Genomic DNA, 19,203 nt, shown 5'->3' with positions numbered 1-19,203 from the left:
AATACAATTGATCATAAGGCAGATCATCAAGAAAAATGTGAAGATAAAAAGGAGAAACAAAACGAACCACACCATGTAATAGGTCAATATATAAAGACCATTAAGAATAAAATGTTACATGCATGTATTAACAATACTCAGTGGATAGGCCATGAACGGAACTGGAGTATAGTTCAAACGATCTCCATAGAAAAAATCAAAAGTTCATAAGCTAAAACGAACTGGGAAATACAGACAAGGTACAGACAACGACACAAGGGGTGAGAGTGGGAGGGGGAAGGGAATATAAAGACCAGTTTTTATTGAACATATAGCATTGATAAATGAACGAATAGCATCGCTTCAAACATAAATGATGGTTTATAAGGGATGAATTCAAGTACCATGAGAGGAAGACTTAAAACAATTTAAATAGCAAATATAAAAAGACCATTTTGCATTATATTGGGGAATAGAGTCTTGATATTTAGCCATACATAGTTCTAATCTTTGAATATGAGAGATGTTGTTCCACCATCCTCTGGTAGAAAGTGAGCATGAATTCTTCCTGTTTGCAGTAATATATTTTAAGGAAATAATAATACATACATCGTATAGTTTGGCAGATGTATGTAAATCACCAGAAGTAAAAGCTAAGTTGCCCAATACGATGTTCAAAAAGGAGAGCGGTATGTCAACCTAGGTCAGAAACCCACCCTCTCCAACCTCGACCCACTATATATCAACTTTAAAATAAATAACTGCATCATCCCAGTCTTATCCTCAGTCAAAACGCTAGGAGTACACATAGACGCCACCCTATCCATGGATAAACAAGTTAGCGCCATAGTCTCAGCTTCGGCGCTAAGCACTAAACTCATCAACGCAATAAAACCCTTCCTAACGAAAGATAACTGCCTGTCCATCGCGAGAGCCACCATAGGAGCTAACCTGGATTACTGTAATGCTCTCCTAGCAGGCACCTCCAAGAATGACCTTTCCAGGCTCCAAACCACTCAAAACAACGCTCTCAGAGCAGCCCTCAGCATACCAAAAAGAGAGCACATCACTCAAGCTAGCAAGGCAGTCCACTGGCTCCTAGTCAAAGACAGGATCGCCTTCAAAATTCTCACCCCCACGCATAAATGCATTAACCACACAGCACCTTCCTACCTATCCGAAACCCTGTATAGATCGCAATCCACAAGACCTATTAGATCCACATACACCAACCTACTTACCATACCACGCATCAATAAAACCAAGGCTGGAGGTATAGGCTTCCCTTATCTTGCACCCAAGCTCTGGAACACGCTACCCACAACCCTCAGAGCCGAAACATCACGCTACCCACAACCCTCAGAGCCGAAACATCACTACTCTCTTTCCGCAAACAACTTAAAACAGCCCTCTTCAACTAACATGTTCACCGGACCTCTCTCGTGCTCAATGTATGTATATCATTAAAGCACAATCATTGTCCAATGTAACCACGGGCAGTATTTGTATGTAACCAAGTTTAAGAAACACTGCAACAAGCGCCACGATGCCTTCGGTCTGCTGTGCGCTCAACAAATGCGAATAAATAAATAAATAACCTTAAAAATCTGTTTGAAAAGTCTCCAGTCGTCTTGCCAGAATGTAAACACAAACGGACATTTGAAGAACATATGTTCGTATTTGGCAGGCGAGTAATCACATGACCAACATTTGCCATCACTGATGTTTTTAGACTTAGAAAGTTTCAAGGGAGTAATGAACCCTCTATGAATAAAAAAGAGGAAGTGCTGTGTTATATTGGCAGACACAGAGACTGCCCTTATTTTGGAGAAAATTAAGGAACATGTGTGATCGTCAAGGGTACAACCAAATTCAGCCTCGCACCCCAAACGCACTGGTTGATTTACAGGATTTGAAGCCAAGGCCTCATAGATTTTAGAGGCCTTGAGATCAGTGACCATGGTGAGTTGCAACAGTCCTAAGGCATCCGGTGAAATAATATTGTTCGAAAAAAGGTGGAGAGTGTCTAAACATGCATTTATTAAATTATTGAAAAAATTAAAGTCTGAATTAGGTATAGAAAATGCAAGTTTTAATTGTTGGAATGAAAGAATGAAAGACCCATTTATGATTTATTGAATAAATCTGATGCCTTTTTTAACTCATGGTCTTTGACTCAAGGCCCTGTTTTTAATGACAATGGGCCTCATTACACGGAAGGCGGTAGAGGGTTAACAGAGCCGGTAGAGCTGCTACCCCGTTAACCCACTACCGCCTCATTACGAGGTCTCCTCGCGGGACCCGCTAAGGACACCTGGTAAAACCAAGCGTCCTTAGCGGGTCCCGCCAGCAGACCAGGATGCAAACAACGGGCCTGTCATTAACGGGCCCATTGTTTGCAGACTCCCCATTCCCATTGAGCCCTATGGGGGCTCAAATGGGAATGGGGATGTACCGGGTTCGGGTTTCCTGAATGGGGAAATACCAGGCCCACCAAGGTCGGAATAGCTCGGTATTTCCCCATTCAGAGAACCCGGACCCGGTACCCGGAATGGGGGTAGCCATGCCGCAAAAAGCGGCATTGTTACCTCCAGGGTTGTAATGAGGTCCAATACGTTTATTGTGCCATAAAAGAGGAGAAATGTGTTTCCTGGGAGTTGTGGTGCTATGAAAAAGAAAAACCCTAAGGGCAGAAATAGATGCTTTAATGGGGTCGGATTGAAGAGTAGAGGTATGTTTGAATGGGTAGACGAGGTTTGCTAATTCAAAAGGATATAACAACCATTTCTCTATAGTAAACCCATAGTGGCTGGGGGCAAACCAGCATCTAGCTTGTTTGATGATGAGGAATGCAAAGTGATATAATTTAAAGCCGGGAAACCTAACACCTCCCATATTACAAGGAGCCTTCAACTTGGCAACTGCACCTTGGTGCTTTATAATTGGTCAATTTTACTATCTTCTTTCATCAGTGACAGAGGATGGGGCAGTTCCAATCTTGGCTGGAGGAGAGAGAGAAAAATGCCCCACGGGGTTCAAAGATCAGAGCAACATCCGGGGTCCAGCCCAGAGCTGAACGTACAAGCGTAAGCCATGCAGTCGGCAGAGAGAGAAGAAAGAGAATTCTTAAGCATTGCTGGAAATTAGTAATTCTCTGCCATGGTCGATCTAATGACAGGATGTCCAGGCCGTCCTCTCTCCTTCCACTTCTGATTCCTCACAGTCTATGCAGCTCGGACCCTCCTGTTTGCCACCCGGACCTTGACATGCCAAGGCTATCAGGTGCTTAGCCCTGGGCCTTATTGTGAAACCGGGTTTGAGCCCTGGCACTTCTGGCAGGGTTCTCTGCTGCGAGCAGTGTGACCCCCTTCCCCTGCAGCCCACCCTTTGCAAAGCAGCTGCTTCTGCTGCAAATCAGAATGCGTCTGATGGCTGCATCAATTACATGTTTTCCTGTAGTGGAATAATGTATGCCGCATTTAAAAGTATTCGATTGTTTAGCTTTTTAGCCAAAGAAGTCAGAAAGCTGCTTTAAAATGCAGCATTTCCCGCATTTTCTGGCAGCTTGTTTATTACGCGTATTCACATTGTGGCTTCCCTCTTACCTCAGGTGCCTGGACACACAACAATTAAAATACTTATTGACATTAATGACATTGGCAAACACACGATGCATCCTTTCTGAGACTCGTCTCAGGATGTGACTTCTGGGTGCTGTATTCATTTTTTTCCCACATCAAAAGCCTCGGGAGAATCTAACGTCACCTCTTCACTTTCTACACCGTATGGCTCAAGATGAAACCAGGCTGCCTTGCTCAAGGTTTTGTCTAAACACAGGGAATGGTGGTATCGAAAGGTGTGCTACTGCTTATCCATGATTTTATGGTCTTCATTCTTACAGAATGTGTTGTTAAGGCATTTAGAAGCTCGCCTCTGAATAAGGCTCAGTCATGAGTGCTAGATTCAAATCTTACGCCCACCAAAAGCTTTTTGTTTTTCTCCAATTTTTATTTTTATTTTGGTGCTTTTGACTGTCCGAGTCAGCGGTTTGACCCCGTCAGGGGGGAACAAGGGCCCCACCCATTCGGGGGCAGCAGGTTCACTAGTGTTTTCACCAGAGCCAATGCTGCCCCAGAGCTGGGTTAAGGGAGTTGGGCGAGCCCCAGTCTCTGCCCCCCTGTCTGTGCCGTGTTGAATGAATATGGTGTCACTGTCTATCGCACCATACATTGCTGTTCCAATGTTGGAAAAAGATACGTTTGTTTCACTGGTGGAGTGCCAACAGACCTAGCCACCACCAGTGACTGCCACATTCCGAGAGAAGACACTGGCACTCATCAGGAAGTCTACACAGCACCTGCATTCAGAGAGCTGCTTGCCGTACCAAACCAATTATTCTTACTGTGGCGGTTGAAGAAGGCAGAGCAGAGAAAACACAGCATTTTCCTGAGTACAAACTTGAATTTGGATGCCGCTGGGAAAGGGAGGAAGATCCAAAATGGGCTTATCACTCTTTGTCACATGAAAGCCCACCTAAGGGGAAAATTACAGCTGTAGATTGCCCATAGGTTCAAGTGGGGAGCCAGAGCAATAGAAGGGAGGGGGAAAGAAAGGAACAAGAAGTGAGGAGTATAAAAGGCAGGGCCACAAAGAGCAGCATGAGGGGTGCTTGGTTGAGGTCAGTAGGCAGGGAGGTGGACCAAGAGACCAGTTGGAAGAAGGGTGGTGGTTCAGAGCATTGCGGAGATTGTGGTGGAGATACTGAGGTGTACGAAATGAGACGTGAGGGGTTGGTAGTGAGAGAAAGTGGTAACATATAGTGATGGTAAGTGAGTGAGTGAGTGTTTGGTGGGAAGAGTGAGAAGGGTCTCGGTGTAGACAGAGAGGGTGAGAGGGGCTACAGGGGGTGAGACTGAGAGGAGAGAGGACAGAGGAAAAGGGAGAGAGGGTAGAGGAAATAAGAGTGAGGGGTTAGATGAGAGGAGAGGGGAGAGGAGAAAGAAGAAGAGGAGAGGATATGGGAGACAAAGGAGAAGGGAGAGTATAGGGGAGAAGGAGGGAGAAAGGAGAGTGTGTGAACATCACACTGAGTGGAGAGTAGTAATAGGAACATTGGGGAAAGGAACAGGAGTGAGTGTGTGTACACAGAGAGAGAGAGAGAGTAGACAGGTGCCGGTTAAGGCACAATATTGCAAACCCTTAACAAATTGGTCTATGGTAACATTAAAATAGGGAAGCCTTTAGAAGAACACTTGAGGCAGTCAGATAGATAAGGCTATGACCTTAAGGCCTGGACTATAGTAAGTTATTAGATAGTAGAGATTACCTATCGTTAGTTACCACTGTGGGGTTAGGTATACCTGGGCTAGTTAGGTTGCAGCCCGAAGAAGACAAGAGAGGGATGCCGATTAATGTGCCCCAACATCTGCTACATAAAAATAAAAAAAACAGCCTGAACACCTTATTTGGTTTTAAAAATGAAAGCACCATCTTGAACCACATTTCAGAGCCTGGGAATGTTTAAAGCCACCTTTGACACAGTTGACAAGTGGCATAATGGGGTTAATTGTTCGTGGAGCAGCAAATAGCCTCATGGCTTGGTGTGACCGACTGCCATCTGGTGAGGCTGTAGAAGCCTGTTTTTTTTCTTTAATTAAGTTAATGAAATGATACAGGTAATTCTGTTTCAGGAAGGGTAATATGCTAATCAGATATCACTTTCATATGCTCCATGCAAAAGAATAGTGTACACCTGTGCCCTCCTGGAAACATGTCCTAATCTGCAGTGCCCGCTCTCCCGTGTCACAGAGTAGGTTCAGAGGTCACAGGTGCCCATCTGACAGCTGCAGTGACAGACAAGGTATTGCAGCGCAGGGGCTGGTCGGCACTATGAGCCCAGCTTTGGAATGGTTATGTGTATTCTGGTCAAACAGTTTGGCCCTGACAAGTGAGAAGGCAGGACATTGGATGGTGGCTATGCCTCTCCTTTTGATCTTTTGTGAGGGTTTGTAATGCCTCTCTTCAGTGAGCCAACCTCCCAGCAGAAGCTGGCCTGGGAAACAGAAATCAAAGGGTGCTACATTCCAAAAGTGCCTTTCATGTAATTGACAAGGGAAGGAGACAGAGTTAGTGTAGGCAGGTGGAGCTCAAACCAGCTGGAAGACGATTCCACCATCTTGTTTTCTCTCTATATCTCTATTCTTTCCTGTCCCCTCCACTTCCTTTAACACAAAGGACTTTGACTATGATGTCAGAGGACAAGGATCACTTATCTCAGGAACATGGGCTGGACCCATATAAGCAGGCATGCTTTAATCCAATCATCTGTGGACATTTGCCTTTAAAAGAAGGGGTCTCCCATGCCTTCTCTGATTCACTCTTGAACAGAAACCTGAGGAAAAATTCATTGGACCTCTGTTGGGAGAGTTGACTTTCGAAAGCCCTCCACCGAAGGTGGATACTGAGTGTCCAAGGCAGAGGAAAGCTCTGCTCAGTAACCATCGCTGGGGCATTTTGAGGGTGACCGGCTGCTGGAGCAAGACCTGCCTCTCTGCCAGCCATACGGGTACCCAAAACCTCACTGCTCTGAAGAACCCCTGCAGGTATGTGCCAGCTTCCCCTTTTTGGGAGCCCAAGAAAAAGGACAAGTCTTATCCTTGAGTTCCTGGATTAGGATGCCCAGCAACCTGAGTGTCAAGACAGCCAAGATCTCTGTGTTTTCAACATAAAACAGCTTTGAGTCGTGATTTGAGTCGTTCAACCCTCTTCAAACTAACAGGATCACCCAGAGTTGCCTTTGACACTCAACCGATTTTTTTAGCCACTGTGCTGAACTCTTAACCAAATGTGTCACTGCACTACTCTAGCTGACCCTGTCATTGCTTTGGCTCTAACTTTAAGCTCATCTTTGCACCCACCTCCTTCAAATTGCTTTTCAACACGCCATCATGTTTGTTGCCCATCTTCATGGACACTCGACCAGATCCCTGTGGGACCCATTGAACTGCGACCTTCAGACGCCCCACTGGAGCTGCACAACTCAAACTGTGCATCCAGTCAAAAGCATCTTTGCTGTCGAACCGACTGTTAATCTGAACCTGGTGGCTCTCGCAATCCACATCATACTAAAAGTCGCTTTGAGACAACTTTCAACCTACCAGCATCTTCATTTCTGATCTTCATTGTCAATCGAGCTGATCCTGGTGACCTCCTCAAGCCATGACCCTCAACACCATTTCCTACTGCTCCCCTCAAATGACACATTTAGTCACCAGCATCTTTACTGCCAGACCGACCCTGGTGGACCTTATAATCTGCACTTCCTTGAACCGCAACAAACTTCAGCTCGACCCCAGCTCAAGACATGCTCCCCATCTGGAACAATGTGACCAACGCATTCAAGCCTGATTCAAACCACATGATCAGTACAAATAAGCCTGGTTCGTCACCATAGAATGTATTATTGACTGATAACTGCCCCCTTTGTCGTTCTTTGTGCCCTAGGGACTGGTTGGGTCACTCTAACCCCTTTTTCACATTTTAAAGTACATTGTTATTTTTAATTGGCTTCCACCCCCTTTTACTATGCAGATTACTTCACCTTTTGATCTTTGCATGTTCTGTGTTCTTTCCAAAGGGGTTGGTTTTGTATGGTGTTTTTCTAGTTGGTTATTATTGCAAATGCTGTGTTCAACTAAAGTCTATAGACATTTATTGAACCTTCATTTGACATTCCCTTTATTTTGGAATGCTGTACTTTGATGTTTTGGTTGCTACTGGATCACATTAACACCCCTCTTGAGAGTATAGCCTTCCCTCTGCCCACGTTACCACAAATGATGAAGGAAGTATGACTGTTAACTGTTAACTGTGCTTGTTGTCCCTTTATGATTGGGATCACACTTGTTTTATAGCAGTCTGAGGGGTGACTAGGTGCATCAGCCACTACTCACTCCTGTTCCCTGTGGGACAGAAGTAATTTCGATTCATTGGTTGCAACCGGGAAGGATAGCTCAGAGGCAACACTATGGTCTTGTAAACAAGACTACACTGAGCAGCACAGGCTCAGTGCTCAGTCCTGGTACTGCACTTAGGAGCGTGCATCCGGCATGAAGCGCAATATAAGAAACCAATTAAAAAAAATGTAGTGATGGGATTTGAGACAGAATAAGCGTGTAATAAATGTTAGATTCACTGCAAAGGCATTTTTTTAATTGCTATGATGTGGCTCACTGAGCGGTGCACAGAACTTGAAGCAGGTTCCTTGTGCAAGCTCTGTGAGAGATTGGGCTGACCCATGTCGGCAAGATCGGGAAGACTGAACTGTTAATAAACCTCTCAGCATCACTAGGAGATGAGGAATAGACTTTTAGGTTGGGACCCATCAAACCTGCAATTGTGAGGAAAGTATCTCAGGTGGTGGAACCCAAGGACAGCGTAGGCGCCACTTCCCCAAGGATGTAGCCCAACCATCTGAGGTGGGGAATCAACCTTTTGAAGAATTTGCACATCATCCCATTGAGTCTTGGTGTGGAGGCGACAGGTAACAAAGCTGACACAACGTAGGGCATCTCTACTTAGGACGGGTGTGAGAATACCCTTGAAAAGTGTGAGAGGGAGTTATAACAGTGTTTTCTTGTTGACATGAGTGACAACAAGCCTGTGGAGCCAAGGCAGGCGCATGCACCCAAATTAGAGGCAACTGTCCATGGTAAACACAAGAAGGGAAAAGACTGACGTTCTGACCCTTCTTCCAAGAAAGGCCTGCAAAATTCCAAAGGGAGATCCTAGACCCATGGAAGGTCAACTCCCACCAGAAAATAAAGCGTGGGCACCTCTTACACTGTGGTCCCCAAACCCTCTACAAGGAAGGGCTGTTTTCAGTGCAGAGATTTTAAACACAGTAAGGGTAATCTGGCCTGCAAGAGGAAACCCAAGCAGGCCATTGTGACTGTTGGACCCTCGGTAGAGGCAACAGTCAGTGTAAGGATCTAAACAGATGAAATCCTACTAGGCCATGGAGTTTCTGAAAGCTCCCTCACTCTGAGTGGGGATGTACCAGGTCTTTTAAGGGGGCCACACTTCCTGCCAAGACTCAGATATTTCTCCCACCTTAAGTGGTATTGATGCTAGTGTCACAGCTGTTAGGAAACTGGTGAAGGAAGGCTAGTACGCCTCAAGACCAAGGTAGAGTGTTTGATGGTCTGAGCTACTATCCTTTGGAAATGGTACGGCTTACTGGGAGGAGTGAAACATCGCAGCACCATGTTGTAGTCCAGAATGCCATTCCATTTGAGTGTCTGGTGGGTAATGACCTCCCAGACATAGTCATGGCAGCTACTGGAAAGAAATCTCTGAGAGCAGCAAAGGAGGAAGCGCTTGAGGGCTGTGGCCCTGAGGCTTCCTTGGCCAGGGGGAGCAAGCAACCGTTCTATTTGGTAGTCTGAAGTCCTCTAAAGTGCTTTCAAGAGAAAGATCGAGAGAGGGCTCAGAGGCCACTGAGGTGACTACTGTGTTATCAACAAGTTTAATGATCTCAGGGTTGCCTACTGGCATAGAAAAGGAAGGAAGGAGATGGTGGTCGGGTGGTTTCAGGCCTCAAGGGCATGCCAGGACTGAGTGAGTTGTCTTCCACTTGGGTCCAAGGTCAGGTTGATCTTTGTCAGGAGCAGCTCAACTGTTTCACTCAGACAGGTCTGTTCAGACAGACTATGATGCAGGCAAAGGGAAGAGGTCCTGAACCACTCCGACAAAGAGAACAGGCACAGAAGAAAGCCCCGGCCTATTCCAAATTCAGGAGGATTCCTCAGTTGGGTAATGTAAGAGGCCACTCTCACTGGTAACTCCCAGTCCATGCCTGAAGTCTCCTGAGGGAGGGGTCAGCAGCCATTGAGGTGACTATGAAGGTAGACCCAGGTTCAGTGAGCTCAGGTTTGCCTACTGGCATAGAAAAGAAACATGAGATGGCAGACAACAACGTTTAAGACCTGAACAGCCTGCCAGAACTGAGTGAATTGTCTTTAGGTGGTGTCCCAGGTCAGGCAGACATTTGCAGTGTACTGGGATGAATCGTGAGACTTCATCACTTCTCCACAAGGGGGAGGCCCCCATGAGGCTAGGGTGGTGAGGCCACTGTGCAATGCCCTCCCTACACATAGATGCAAGTGGGACTTTACAGAGACTCACCCATTTGGGGACAAGGACTCCGTTTCTATGAGGAACTCCCAAAAGACCTACCAATTTTAACTCTTCAACCTATCCTATGCGGATTTCTGTGATGAAAATATTAGTATGTGCTACTGTAAACCAGAGACAATGAATGTTACTTCAATAACTTAGATAAGGAGGATCACCTATGGAGGAGAAGAGAAGCCATGGGAGACAGAGAAGAAAGAATACAATGCTACACCGGGGAAGTCCCACGGCTGCATAGCATACAAAAGGGGAGGAGTCTGGAGATGACAGAAACCAGCAAATTACAAAAAGGCTTGCACGCCAGCACTGAGTGGAGGCTGCATGCACCATGTCCTGTAATGCAGAGAAACCAGGAAATGGAGAGAAATGTGCAGCATCTCACAGTGACGGGAGAGAGAGAAGAGAGGTTTGATGCACGGCATCCTAGAAACTGGATAGTGAGTAAGGTGGAGAGTGGTGGCGTGACCACAACAACTGAGTGATTTGACCATGGGTCCTGGAAATAACTCTGGGACCACTCTATCACCATGGAACCAGCCGGTATCTAAAAAAAACGGAGTATCTTCGAGTACAGCAGTAAAGAGAGGAAGACCCCAAGGAAACAATAGAAGCCAACCTGATGAGAAGAAAAGAGCCAGAGAGAACTGAGAACCCGGTGACATTATCCCTACCAACCAAAGGTAACAGGGAAGACGGGAGACCCGGGAGGGGATGGAGAACCAGTATTGGAAAGTTCATACTCCTCCCAGTACAGATCAAGGGAATGTAATATTGAAATCCCATAGTATCCCAAAGGCAAAGAAACAGATGAGACTAATTACTGGAATTCTCATACTCATCTGAGTACAGATAAAGGAACTATAGAACTGAAATTCAAGCAGATGAGAATCATTATTGGAATACTCATACTCATCCCAGTAAAGGAAAAGGGACTATAGTATTGAAACCCAAAGAAGCAGATGATAATCATTATTGCAATGTTCATACTTGTCCAGTACAGGAAAATGGACTATAGTATTGAAACCCAAAGAAGAAGATGAGAAACATTATTGGCATGCTCATACTCAGTATCTCATATGCTCATATCTCAGTACAGCTAAAGAGACTTTAATATTATATCCTAGTGAAGTAGATAAGAACCATTATTGGAATGATCATATTTGTCACAGTGAGAGAGAAGAAAATATACATAAAGGGCAAAGGCAAAGAGTAAGAGAATAAGCTGAAGAAGAAACTGGAACAAAATATATAGAAAAAGGACATTTTCAGAAGGGTAAATTGTGTGCAGAAAGAGCAAGGGGGAAAGGGGAGACTTGCAAATGTTTGATAACCCTATAAAGGGAAAAGAGAAAACTTAATAGTAACAAAGAAAATCTGAAGGAAATCAAGAAAAGAACTGAAATCGCTAAACAAAGGGGAAAGGAAAAAAAGACCAAGAAAGTGTTCAATGAACTTTATGTACTGATAAAGGCAGTCATGAGAGACCACGTGAAGATGCTTGTATGTAACTGGTTCTGCAACAACGCCCTGATGCCCCTGGGCTGAGACGCTTTACAAATGGAAAATAAATGAATAAAGTAATATAACCTATTGTAGAGGAGTAGTTACATGCCTCTGCAGGAAATCCCGCCCCCTACTGTCTATCTGTTGCAAACCTGAGATTGTGCCATGCTTAAATACAACAGTTTTGCCAATTCTGCGACATATATTCAAAAGAAGGTATCCATTGAGAAAACCCTATCAAATGTATTCCCGGAGAGATGATAATCTGAGGGAGGAAAGCCCCGAAGGAATTTGAAAAGAGAGAAAGAGGAGTTGGTGATGTCACAAAAGATGAGCGTGACACTTTAGTTAAGAATCGAGTAAACTTTCATGTGCAAAAATAAGATTCCATGTGTGAGAAGGACTGCAGAACATTCAAGCCGTTTAATAAATGTACCGATGCTGTAGCGCAGGATTGAGTAATCTTAGATGCTGGCTATAAGTAGTGAATAGACTGCAGGCAAGGCCACCATTGTATAGAAGCTGGACATCGTTGTCATGAATTTAGTAAGCCAGGACCCATGGAGAGGAAGGCTGAGAATAGCGTTGCAGCAAGAATTAGCTGAGATCGTGGAAGAGTCTGGAAGGGCTGTCTGGCCTAGTGTCAAAACTGAAGCAGCCAAGACTTGTTATCTATTCTTGAAGACGGAGAACATGCAATGCTGAATCATCCCTTGTTAAGGTGCAAAGAAACAACACCAAGTGTGCCAAGTTGTATTAATTTAAGACATTTATATGCTGCAAAATGGACCAAATCGTGGTCTCTTGTCACGTGAGGCAAGGATGGAAATAGAGCTGAGCGTGGAGTTCTAGAATAACAATATATTCCCAGAGACAAGGATACTCTGCAAGGCCAAGTTCAAAGACAATCTTCATGGTGTCCAGTCATAATTTCGAAAACATAATTTCGAAAGTAAAAAAAGTCGAATCAAAAATGTCGGAAAAAAAAATGTCGAATTGTTTTTTTTTCGATATTTTTTTTTTGGCTCTAGTTTCTGTGAAAAAAATAGGTAAAAATAAAAAAAAGGGGGGTTGGGGGGGGGAACCCCCCCATTTCGAAAAAAAAACGTCATTCAAAAAAAATTCGACATTTTTTTTTTCGACATTTTTTTTTCGACTTTTTGACTTTCGAATATTTTGTATTCGAAATTATGTCTATGAACCAATCTTCATTGCAGAAGGCATGGAAGATGAGAGATGTTGGGCTAATTGGTTTCGGAGGTAGAGTCAAGCCCACCTCCTGGCACCTGGGTCTGAGCTTATGTGCTGCTAAGTGAGCCGAATGTTCCAGAATGGCACAAGCGTGCAAGCCAATTATAGAGGGACATATAATGAAAAGCTTTAAAGTTTGAGAACCAATGATATACTGTGTAGTTAAAAGTGTTGAAGAGACATGTTTTAAGAGGTAGGCATAAGTTGTCCACATGATAGTAGACAACCAATCACAATCCCACCCCTTATAGAAAATATGCTTAGATGTTCCCTTTGAACCTATCACAACTCCTCATAGGTTTTTCTTATTTGCCACATAGTATGACATCACCTCTGATGAGATTTTAATATAAAGTATATGTTTTTTATGAAATGCATTGAGAGAGTTGAAGAGAGCTCGAGCAAACGTTTGTTGATGTCCGTTGTAAGTCCCTGTTTTAGATAATTGTTAATAACACAGCACGTTTGTCATCTTCCTGAGTTGGTTCGATTATTTGGTGTCAGAGCTATTCTGCAAACCCATCCATTGCATGCACAATACCCAAAGGGACCTACGCTCACTATTAAACAAAAAATCTTACAAGAAGCTAATGCCTAAGGAAAAGGGAGTCATTCTCCTGTCTTTAGTTATTAGGTTAGTGGTAGGGCCAAATAGGGTTAGTTTGGATGGTGGACAGATTGCTTTTTGAGACATTCACTGATGACTAATGAGCACTTTTGTTAGTTTGTTAGGTAGGGTAGGGATACCTTATAGAATAGGGAAAGATAGGCCTTTGCCATTTTCTTTAGTCAGTAAAGTCGGTGAAATGAATCAGCAGAATCTGTGTCCTTCTGATTTGCCACAGTGCAGAGAATCTGTCCCAACCTGGAAATTCTGTAAAGACAGACAGAAGAACAGGTTCAGGGCAGAGGTCCTGAGACACTCCAAAAAGGGGAATAGGCTCAGAGTGAAAGCCCTTGTCTATCCTAAAACCTGGAACTGATGCAAGTCCAATGCGTTGACCAGATCAAAGATCACGAGCCCAAGAATACTAGGGCAGGGCACAGCCAGGAGTTTGTTGTTCAGCCAGACCTGCATAGATTCTTACTGTCATTGGCTCCTGGCACACTGGCTGGTCACTTGGGTGTGACTGGGACATCTGCCAGCTTGTCAGATCATTTTTACAATCCCGGTGTAGATTTATAAATGGAAACCATGTTTGCCTAGTCACTGACCAGACAGGAGAGGCACACCAGGCCCCATTAAATGCACTACCTGTGGTTGGGTGGTCTTCCCCAAGATATGATGCCTTTACAGGGGACCCCATGTGATAAATTTGGCTGTGCAGACAACACAGAAAAATCAGCATGCCTCTGCCTGCCAAAGACCGTTCCAGTGCTGGAAGTCTGGTTTGCAGAGGGCATCTGTTCTGTTACTCCAAGTATATGGACAGGGAAAGCTCACCGGCACCATTGTTTCCCAACCGGTATCTTACAGTTCTGCTTGCCAGAGCCGCAATGCCCGACAGGTCTGACCCTGCCGGGCACAGCAGCCACGGTAGGCGGACCTGTCACGGAAGAACTGGCCCTGTTAGAAACGGTGCCAGTGCTTCCGTGTCCCCACTGACAGACTTCCATGGGCATTTTTCCGGCGCCTGACTTCCCTTCCCGCTTGACTCGTAATGAGCCGGTGGCAATAAAATATTGCAGGTCTGGCGGAAACCCGCTAGTAGCACCAGCAGCCCATTGTGCCACTTTGAGGATGATCCTGACCCTTAGGAGGGTTGTTCAGGACCTTTTTGGCTCAGGGGGCATCTGATGGATTGCCATCTGGCAAGGGTGTAGAAGTTCTGTTTTTCTGGGGGGTTTTCATTTGGCACACCAACATGGGCGGCATTTGCAGCAGCCAAAAAAGGGAACAGCTTATTGGCTGCTGCAGCCTTTCCACTTTCTGTTGTAGAGGAGCAGCCAAGTGCCTCTGCAGGAAGTCCTGCCCATTCACACCTATATGTTGGAAGCCAGAAATTGTGCCATGCTTGACACCAGTGGTTATGACTATTCAGCTGAGAATCTTTGAGAAAAGGTATCCATTAAGAAGACTCTATCAGATGTATCCCCGAAGAGTTGACAATCTCATGGATGGAGGAGGTCCACAAAGGGATATGAAAATGAGAGGAAGAAGTTGGTGACATCACAAGAGACGAGCGTGACACACTGAGACGATGGGTTGAAAAAGAGAGTGTATGGACCTTGTAGAAACTAATGACAAAGTAAAGAATCAAGTAAACTTTCATATATGAGATAAAAATTGCATGTGTGAAAAACACTGCAGAAAAGGCAAGCCGTGCAATAACTGTACAGAACAAAAAGAGAATGTTTTCCTAATAGGAAAGCTTCGTCCCCCGCACACTATCTGGAAGGCCAAAGCCTAATGGTGATTACAGTTAGGTGGTATGTAAGACAGGTTACCACCCTTATTTAGCAGAGATGAAAAGCCTTTTTAGGCATCTTAGATATATTCGGAATTTCACCAATGAATTAAATTTGACAACTTGGAAGATAAATTCAAAAACAATACTATTTATTATTCATAGAGAATAGTTGGCCCAACGCGTTTCTTTATCAATAACAGTTCTATAAAGAAAAGAAACATTTTTAATTTAAACAATATATTACATTTTTCTAATCAAGAAGCAACTTCAAAAAACAACTCAAATTTGAAGACATCTCAGAATTACATGATGACACCCAATGCCTAGACTTAAAGTGTGCAATACGTAGTTCTTATGGACATCATAATTAAAAATTTCTCATAAACAAGGATAACCTACCATTTGAGTGTATTTGTTTCTATACATTGTGCAGAGTTTGGCTTCCTAATCTATATCAATCCGGAAAAAATCTCAATATCCTAATTATTTAACTCACTGGTGCTTTTTAACTATTTGCACCACTCAAGGCTGAAGAATTTGGATGACATAAGCCTTATTAATTTAAAACAAAAAGTTAGTAGAGAATGTAATCACAAGAGATTAGGAAAACATTCTCTTTTTGTCCTTTATCTCCAGCCTAGGTACCAAGGCTGAGCACCTCTCCCCCGCACCTTTACTTTACTCAACATTGGTTACAATCTATTGATAAAATATATATGACTAATACGCAATAAGATTATCCAAAACAGGGTGTGCTCAGTGTGTTGTCCACTTTTTCAATAACTGTACAGATGCTGTAACAAGTGATCATAGAAGCTAGCTATACGTAGTGAATAGACTGCAGGCTGAGCAACCATTATATGGAAGCTGGACATGGGTGTCACAACGCTACTAAGTTCAAACCCATGAAAAGAAAGGCCAAAACTGTGTCGCAGCAAAGAAGTAGCTGGGATCGTGGAAGAATTGAGAAGGGCTGTCTGGCCTGGTGTCAAGACAGGAGCAGCCAAGAACTGGTTATCTTTTCTTGAAGGCAATAATTGTGAGAAGCTAAATCAACCCTTTTTAAGGTGCAAAAAAAAGAACACCATGAGTGCCAAGTTTGATTCATTTAAGACAATTAAATGCTACAAAATGGGCTGAATGGTGGTCTCCTGTCACGTGAGCCAAAGATGAAAATAGAGTTGAGCATGAGGATCCAGATCTATGATAGCGCATGCTCACACTCCTGTATATTCTCAGAAGCAAAGATAGTTTGCAAGGCCAAGTTCAAAGACAATCTTCATGGCAGAAGGCATGGGTGATGAAAGATGATGGGCGAATTGGTTGGGGAGATAACGTCATGTCCACCTCCTGGCACCCGCAGTATGAGCTTATGTGCTGCTAGCGAGCTGAATGTTCCAGAAGGGCACAAGCCTGCCAACCAATTATAGAGGGCCAGATAACAAATGGCCTAATAGTTTAAGAGCCAAAGATGTACTGTGTATCTAATGAGAGTTGAAGATGGCTTGCACTAGGGGTGGGCATGAATTGGCCACCTGACTGCAGAGCCCCAATTACAACCTGGCCCCTTATAGAAAGTATACTTAGATGTTCCTTTTTAGCGTATTACAACACCCCGTAGGTTTCGCTTATTTGCCATGTAGTATGACATCACGTATTATGAATTTTCTCTATATAAGTATGATGTTTTATGAAATGCTTCGAGAGAAATGCTGTGCAACATCCATTGATGTCGGTTGTAACTCCCTGTTTTAAACAATTGATAATAAAACAGTCAAATGACTTTGCCATCTACCTGAGTTGATTCCGTTATTTGGTGTAAGAGATACTCTGCTTCCCATCTACTACATAACATTCTACCTGAAAAAAACGGGTCTAAGGCTCACATGGGAGCAGTGTCGGATGGTTCAAAAAGATCCAAACTAGTTTGTCCCCAGTCTTTCGGACGATCGGTTCCCTCCACCATCTAGCCAGAAGATTGCATGGTTTTCTGTGGAGAGCAGCCGAATAGAAATCTTGCAAGAAGAACTGAGACGGTGGGCAGGGTCACTCTTTGACGAAATCCCTGCCTAGTTTCCATGAGCACTCTGCGGATGGAAGGCGAAAGTGGTCGGTTGGAGGAGGATACGACACTGAGGGCCTTGAGCCGATTAACGGATGAATGTTGAGTAGACTAAGGGGAATGGCAAATTGGAGGGGAGGGGGTTTTGGTAATTTTAAAGAAACAGAAATGTTTGTGTGAAAAGAGACTAGTGCCTGAAAACCTGGCTCAAGGGAGCTACAGAAGAAGTCGTCTCACACTCCAGTCGGTGTCAATAGGCTATGTGTGAACAGGTTCACATAAGGAGACGAGTTAAACTTTGTGACAAAGTATTTTAATAGAGGCAAGGAGAAAATGGTGATCACAGGGTATTTCTGGTACATGTGTAAAGTTGACTAGTCTGTCTGTGTAGTATGTGTTGAATAAAGGTGTTGAGAAGTGATAGAAGTTGTGAAGGAGTTGAAACAAAGTTAAGGAGCTGTAAAGACTACCTACCTAGGGAAGTGGTTGGTAGCAATTCAGAGGTAGGCAGAGATAATTGAAAAGTAGAGGCTTGAGTGGCGATTTTTGGAGCACTCCCATATTTGTTATTTTAAAAGTATTGACAAGTGGCAAAGGTACTTTATAAAATCTGGCATTGAGAGTCAAGTGAGACTCGTCACACTAGGAGACACTCCTCTGATGCATTTATGTAAGACACTGCCAAAGCACATGCCCAAGCTCAAACAGTATAGTGCGGAATGGGTGAAAGGCACAGCAGATAAGTTGTTCATGCCATGGCCAGAAGGGGGATCACTGTCAAAAGCAGTACTACAAAACATGAACACATCCTTGCACGCTGCGTACATGGGGAAGAAATTGGGGAAAATGCTAGCTATCCTGGAGCTCTGGAAGATGTACCAAGAAGAAAGGCAAGATCCGCCCAAGAAGAAAGGCAAGATCCGCCACCCAGTGTAAGGAGGATGGTGTTTAGCCCTTAGCTCCCCTTGCCTCGTCTGAAGTGAAAGGCGCTAGTGCAGAAGAAATTAATTAATGTAGTCAATTATTTATTTAAATTCGTATAGCAAAGCCCTTGGGCATCGAGGCGCTGTAACATGTGATGAGCTTCGTTACATGAGGCATCTGAGACGCCTTTAGAGGCAATACAGATTAGCTACATACATTATACATTGTAGGCAAGGAATATATGTTAAATGCAGGTAATATTGAAAGCGCTGTATATATGTAGCATATGGTGGTGATTAGATGGAAAGTAGCGTCTTGACAGCTTTGCGGAAGGCAATACGTGAGTTTTCAGCTCTTAGGGATGGTGGAAGGGTGTTCCATTGCAGGGCTGCTAAGTTAAGTAGGGGAAGCTGGCTCCCCCTGCTCTGACTTGCTTAATTTTGGGAACTGTGAGCATGTTAGAGTAGGAAGTTCTGATGGGTCGTGCGCATACAAATGAGTGAATTCTTTGTTACAGGTGGCGGGGGCAGTTTGGTAGACACATTTGTGTTTCAGAGCAAGGGTCTTGAAGAGGACGCACTCTTTAATATGTAGCCAGTGCGCCTGTTTTCTGGCAGCAGTTATGTGTTCTCTTTTGGGGATGCCTAAAGCTGCAAGCAGAGCACTGTTTTGGATAATCTGCAGCTTCTCAAGGTTTTTTACTGACGTACCAAGAAAAGGGGCATTGCAGTAGTCGAGTCTTGACCCTGTTATAGCTCTAGCAATGGTAAGGCAATTATCCTTGGAAAGGAATGGTCTGGCTGTGTTTAGGTGTGTTATGCCGCAGCAGATGCGATGGCATTGACTTGCCTGGTCATGGAGAGGTTTCAGTCTAGGTAT

Source organism: Ambystoma mexicanum, chromosome 12, assembly GCF_040938575.1.
Source record: "Ambystoma mexicanum isolate Mex_15411 chromosome 12, UKY_AmexF1_1, whole genome shotgun sequence".
Lineage (NCBI taxonomy): Eukaryota > Metazoa > Chordata > Amphibia > Caudata > Ambystomatidae > Ambystoma > Ambystoma mexicanum.
The sequence above is the reverse complement of the archived record's forward strand: the minus strand, read 5'-3'. Positions refer to the sequence as shown.